We start from the raw sequence: 7494 nt of genomic DNA on the forward strand, positions 1-7494 counted from the left end.
CTGCCTAGGTGTGGAGCCCAGATCCACCACTTACAGCTGGGAGAAAGTAGTATCCGCTTGCCCTCCTGTAAAATAGAAAGGAATTGTAGTAATAGCAGTACTTATAGGGTTGTGAGGATTTAATGACGTAAAGTGTCTGAAGCGCTTAGACAATGCCTAATACATGGTAAATAAATCTACTGGTTTATATCGGTATTATCTGCAAAGACTGTTAAAAATACATATGTCCGGGTCCCATCCAGAGCTAGTAAACACCAGTTAGGAATATATGTTAGTAAAACTAATGTGCTGGTGGCTAGTCCTGTTAGGGAACCACCTACGTATTCTCCAAACAGGAAGCTTATTCAGGTGCTTAGTGAGACAGATAATACCTGTAGCAGCGTTTGCTGTAATTATAGGTTTTTATTTACTGTGTAAGATTGGATGGAATGAGTATACATTAACCTGCAATAAAGTGCATCTGAGAAGAGTATTTGACTACTGTCTCATTGGGCAGAGAGCAGAATCTGTCCCCAAAAAACAAATCAAACCAAAATTAAAGTTCACAATATAAGCAAATATAGCCTTATTCAAACTGAGCCCAGGGAAATAAATGCAGCTTGAGAAAGAATATGGGAAAACAAGAGAAAAGAAAGAGCCCTTGAAATACTTAAAAGGAGGCGAGAGGAAACTTTTGAAATGAGCAGAAATCCTCAAAAAAAAAAGGACATGGAAAGAGTTAAATAAAATATTGCACATCTAAATAAAAAGACTCTATGTAATTGTCAAAAACAATACCAGATTAGTATATGTATTAATGAAAATGTAAAATAAAATTGGACAAAGTAATATTTTATATAAGATTGTAATATTTCATTATCATACATATACTAATTATTATGGAAAACCAGAATATAAAGATAAATAATCTCTTATTATAGCTGTATTCAGAGAGAAGAAATTGAAGTTAAGATACTTTATGCTTATATTTATGTACATGTATGTATTCATATATGTATGTATATACTTACAATATCTTCTTGGCATCCTCATTTGATCTCTTTATTGTCACCCTTACTTACCACTCACGTTTTCTCCACTTTATGACAAAAGATTATTTTAAAAATATAAATCTGATTATAATACCCTGATGTTTAAAACACACTCCAATATCTTCTCGTGTCCCTGAGGACCAAGTATTAAATCCTTAATATGTGTGGAAAGACCATCTATACTCGAGTTTTGTCTAATTTCCTGCTTCCTCCTTCTCTAACTACTCTAGTCACACTTACTCTACTTGCTTAAGTCTCTCAGACGTGGCATAATTTTTCTTTCCTTCAAGACTAGAGAACTCTCCTCCAGGATCTTACCTATCCCTCCGTCTTTTCCCTAGGTAACGTACTCATTCTTCAGCTCTGCAGTATTTTGAACCAAATGTTTCTCAGATTAGAGCATTGATAATAGTGCAAATAATGCTTGCAAGACTTAAGAAGAGGTAGCAGAATTTAAATTGGCTTTTGCTAGAAACCCAAAATAATAGGTTAGGCAACACATTTTATGAGATTAAATGATGAGTAAAACGTAATCCAGACCCCCAGGCAAGGAGAGAAAGGTAAATGGACTAAACATTTATAGAGTATTCAATATGCTCTATATGCTTTACAGACAAAATCCCATATAATTACCAAACAATCCACAAAATACGTATTTACCCTATTTTACGAACGAAGAAAGTAAAGATTAAAGAGATGACGAAAGATTCCTGATATCAAACTGGATTCCAATCTAGAACTGTCTAAATCCAAGACACACACGTTTTCCACCATCCCCTCCACCACAGCTCAGCAGCTTACAGCCCACAAATAACTCTAACACAAAGCACAGCGTGATTGGCGTGGCAATAAAGGTGTTGTGGTAACGCTCTGAAAAAAAGCGTCTTTCAGTAGAACTTTATCTGGTTGCTACAAACAGTGTTAGAGAATCATAGGCGAGGATTCGGGAACCCTTCCTGAGGGAGGGAGTATTTGAGTCGGACCTCACTTACCAGGATTTTGAAATGATTCATAAAACACTTAGAAATGAATCATAAGTAGAAAAACCAGAAAGAATCATATTAGAAATATAGGCCACCAGAGGTGCTATTTTCACACTTTGCTAGGGTTCACACATCCTACCCAGTCCTCCTATCCAACCTCCCGATTGTCACAGATAGCTTGGCAGAGGAGGTAACTCTGGCAACTTTTCAGGGAAGGCAGTTAATCAAATTCTTACAGCCTTAGACAACAAGTTCCTGAGAAGTTCCCTTGGGTAGATGCAGTGTAGACTATCTGTCTTTCATATCTACCAAGGAGAGAAAGCTGCGCTTAAATGAGATGGTAGCAATGAATGATAAGGTTTAGGTATATGACAACTCAGGACCTTTCCCTGATAGGATAGGCTGCCACGCACTGAGGTAGATTGAAAAGAGAAGTTGAGGATATTTTCATTTGTTATTGTGAATTAAAATTTTACAAATTCTGGTATCAAGAGTATGCCTAAATCCCCCTTTTTTGTAGATTTTTTTAAATGGAATCACCAACAAACATCCTTATAGAAAGATTCTAAAGATAGATATAGAATAACAAGCATATGGGAGCAGATCATGAACACAAAATATGTTATGCTTCCGGGAATATTTTCTCAGTCATGTTCTGGGATAAAAGTATTTGTAAATTCTGCTCTATAAAATTATACAGAAAAGTCACATTTCTTTAGCTTCTTGTTTGAATGATAAATGCAAGTTCTACTTGAGAATTTCTTCAGAGAAATAACTATCCATAATTGTATCAGAGACTTATTTGAAATAAACAGACAGACTTAAATCTTTCACATATGGTTAATTCTAACAAATTATGTTTTTCCCATATTTACAAGTAAAAAACATAGCATATATTTTAGTTGCCTAATTACTATATATCTTTATTAACTATTTTATTTTATTAAGTTGGAAAAAATAGCTATGAATATACTTTGCAATTTAAATCCCCAAAATTAGTAGAAACAGAAGCATGGGACATTCACATCCTTTAGATTCCACAAGCAGGAACAGAAGGGCTATCAGTAAAGTAGCAATATGATAAAATCAGTGAATCTTTCTAAAAGAGAGTCGCATTCCTTGTTCTGTCAAACCTTTTATTAAATCAAAACTGAAGTCATTTCGAGCGACTGAAATTTACAAATGTGTCTTTCTACAAATAGATTATCTAATTGTCTGGATAAGTGAATAATGCAGACTCTTCTGTTCCTCTCTACTCAGAGCACCTGCACGGGCTGCTCTTTTTGCAGAGAAGGTTCTTCTCCCAGGTGGCCCTGTGGTTGGCTCCTCTTCATCACTAGCCATTGGTTCAAAGTTCACTTCCTCAGATAAGTACCACCCTATATAGAATACTGACCCAACACACACACACACACACACACACACACACCTATAATGCTCTACTGCATTAGCATATTTTATTAAGTCAGGGTTCTCCAAGTGTAGTACAAGGACTTCTGGGGGACCACCAGAGTTTTTCAAGAGGACTGAAATTTAAGACTATTTTCATAATAATGCTAAGGCATTATTTGCCCTTTAAATTCTCATTCTCTCATCATTGTAAGTATGAATTTCATTGATATGGTTTCAGATTCCACATTGCAACTAACCCTTAAGTTATATGCTTCATTTTAAGTTATAAGAAACACTTGTTCTATATACTCAGGATATGCTGTCTACATGCCCTAAAAAACTTTAAATGCTACATGTACACACATATATGTAACATATATAATGTATATATCTTAAATGTTACACATATATATGTAATTACTGTGGGTGTATACACACACACTAACATTTAAGGTGCTTTAGAGCATGCACATAGCATATCAGGAACTTTGAATTGATTCAGATAATAGTACCGTTACTATTCCGTTATATACACTATTCCAGATAACATACCATTACTAATAGTTCCATTACGTAGAACCATATGAAATTGCCAATATTGGACTATGTTTGATCTACAAAAATTGCAATTTATTATGACCCAACAGTAAGAAAAAACCTTATATGAGGAAAAAGTTAATAGGAAAAGTTTACCTTTTCATATAAATAAGCATATTCATTATAATCGAAAGTACTATCCAGGTCTTCTTTTCCCCAAGAATTTAACCTTGCACAGGTAGTACAAAAAAACATCTGCCATAAGACCCTAAAAAGAATGTTGCAGTCTTTTCAGTCAGCGGGGACAGGTGTACCAAGAAGAGCAGGCTAGTTAGTTCCATCAGCTCCGGAAAAGGATTGATCCCAAAGGCAATGAAAGGGGGACTTGACCATCTGCAGTTCCCAAGAAGAAAAATAAATCAGCTTCCGGTGTCTGCTGCAGCTCTGGATATGATCAGAATGTCCCCTAATTCTTTATAGCATGGAACAATGACATATAAGATATTGTTGCTAACTGGCACCAACTGCTCTACTTGGCAGTCAGTCAAGGGAAAGAAGGTGGTTTTCTCTCCCTAAATGTCTTCAATCATGCTTTTATTTTAGAAAATAAACAAGGGAGGGTAAGTACTAGTTATATATTACATAGCATAATATAAATATTGTTAGATAAATGGTAAAGTGTTGCTTTGAAAATAGCATATCCTATTTTTGGATCATTTCAACGTGTGTGGTGATGTGGGAAATGCCCTATTTCTAATATTTCTCTCCAGGGGAAGAAGTTCACTGTCTATAGCAACACTGGCCTGTCTCAATTCCCTCCCTCACTTTTCACCTAATTATGAGTTTGAAAGGAGAGTTGTATGTGAGTAGAACAGAGACTGCTTCTGGCCTTCTTGGAGTTGAGCTATTTCAGGAAACACATGTCCCAATCTGTTCCTCCATGCCACCAATTTTAAAGGAGCCTCCCAGAGTGGCCACAGAGAAGCCTGCCCAGTCCAGCCCTGTTGTGTGGCTAAGGCTACTACTTCTCAGGTTCAGTGTTGCCCATAAATATAAACTTTTATAAAAATAAAGGTGATATTTTGGCCTCCATGAGCTAACCTTTTGATCTTCTTTCTCAATTGGATCAAGATCTCCGCAGAGAAGATTGTTATTAGGTGTCAAGAGCCTCAACATTTGGCATAATCAACTTCACTGAAAATAAACACACATTTACAAATCAATTCTCTGAGCACTATCATCTCTCTCACCTCTACAAGCTTGGAATTAAAGAGGTTGCTGGCCATTGCCTTACACGGCAGCTCAGAGAGCCTGGGAAAAAAGAGAATTGGGGAACCATTGGCTTGAAGATGTTACATAGTGACTTGTTTCCTTTTCTGCTTTCTAATGGATCAACTCAGGACGTATCTTCTGCCACTTGAGGCAAAAAGCCAAATAAACAAAAAACTCACAAAGCTATCCTGCCTTTTAACACTCTGTGAATTCTGATGGATTAATACAAATGAGGTTGGCAAAACCTGTGTCTACACTGGCGGGTACCGCCAAGCTATGGTGAAACAACGAACTGCAGCCAGTAAAAGCTGCAGCCAAGACTAGAGTTACAAGAACTTCCCTTACTTCATTTTGCTATTGTGAGAAGACAGTTATGAAGAAGAACTTTGCTCAAATTAAATAGCACTCTATTTTTACATAAGATAGATGATCATAACAGTTGATGACACTTTTTAAGGGAAATGCTGCTGGAAAAATTATCAGGCGGAGCAGGCCTAAACAGCTGCCTCTGTTGGACTGGGTCTTCGCAGCTGCACAGAGCCCAGGATAAACGACAAGCAATTCTTCTCACTCAGTCCTCTATTACTTCCAAATCTTCAGACTCATATTTCATACTTCAACATCACATCATTTTTCTTATTGAGCTGCCAGGGGAAAAAAAAGATAATTTCACTAAAGATGATAAAATAAAGTGGACAGACTCTTTGTCATAGGTATGAATGAGAGGAAAAAGTCATCTAATTTTAACCCTGAGTTACAGAAGTATTTTCAAGTTTTTTACCTGGGTCAGCATGGAACCTCTGGGGCAGATAGTAATAGAACTAGAGTTTCATAACCAACAAATGAATTGAGAGGTCACATTAACACAGTAATCAAAGCAGTAATGTCATATTACAAAAATAGTCCTGCTGTATCCAGAGTTCCAGATTTCCCAAAATTAAGCAATAAAACGAACTAGAGTCAAGCGAACCTGCCTACAAATCAGGAGATAACCCTGTCACAACATAAACTCTTGGAGCTCAAACACCATCATCTGTAAAATAAAGCTGTGAGAATTGCTGAATTTTAAGGTTTCTTTTAACTGTAAGATTTTCTGTGTCTATTATCTTTGTTTATTGTAAGAGAAACAGATGGATAACAGGTACTTCTGCTGAGGGAAATGGGAAAGAAAACAAAAAGTCAGTACTAATGATAGCTAAACATTTTATGGAGGAAGGAAATCTAGTTATTCTGCTTTTCGTTCTGTGCTATTTCTTTTAAGTAATTATACTATCAGTTCCTGATTCTAAAATCTTCATTTTCATTGCTTGCGTTTAAATGTGCCAATTACAGATGCATTTTTTAAATCATATTTATTATTTTTTTCGTATTAGAAAAGTGCTACATATTCATTGCAATGAATACAAATACAAAAATTCACAAAATGAAAATGAAAATTATCTATAATCCTATCACCCAGACATAACCATAGTTGACATTTTCTATATCGGTGTGTGTGTGTGAAATGTGAAATAAGTTCCCAGATATTGGTTTATCAAGTGGTACTGAAGTGCTTTGAGAATGGGTCCCTGTTTAGAAATATTCAACTACATATCCTCAGTGGGCAAATTGAAATTGGCACCATGAGAATAAAGAAATCACTTCCAAACAAGTAATTATTGAGGTCCAAGAATCCGTACTGGGGAAACTGGGATAACGAGGGAAGAAGAAAATAAGCTCCTATGCTACAATTTGCTGAGCAGAATGGACTAAGAAATTGAGTGCCCCAATTGAGAGAGTTCCACTTATTAATTACCCTGCTACATGGCATGCCTTTTTAATTGGAATAACCAGCAAGGCAGAGACTTAGTTCAGAGCATTCAAATGACTCCTAATAGTAGTTAACTGGCATGCCCATCTCATTTAAATGGAACACCTGGCATTATATCTCAGCCTCCTTCCCAGGAGTTGGCTCTACGATATTTACTCACAAAACTTCTGCAGGGCAAGGCTTTTATGGTTCCCTCACTGCTACCCCGTGGGGAGTGCTAAGAAAGTTTCACCAGGGCTTAGTTTCCTTCATAGCACCTTTATCAAGTAATTGCACATTTGACACTGAAAATCCAGAGTGGTAGACTGAGGTTAGTGACACACTTAGAGCTTTACTAAAGAGTATAGTCTTCAAGAGTATATCTTCAATTTTATGAAGTACCTATTCTGCAGCCTTACAATTATAAATCTGATGTCACATTCAGCTATTATGGTAAAATTTCATTGATAAGAATGACAAGGAGACACAA

This window comes from Diceros bicornis (genome assembly GCF_020826845.1).
Source record: "Diceros bicornis minor isolate mBicDic1 chromosome 39 unlocalized genomic scaffold, mDicBic1.mat.cur SUPER_39_unloc_1, whole genome shotgun sequence".
Lineage (NCBI taxonomy): Eukaryota > Metazoa > Chordata > Mammalia > Perissodactyla > Rhinocerotidae > Diceros > Diceros bicornis.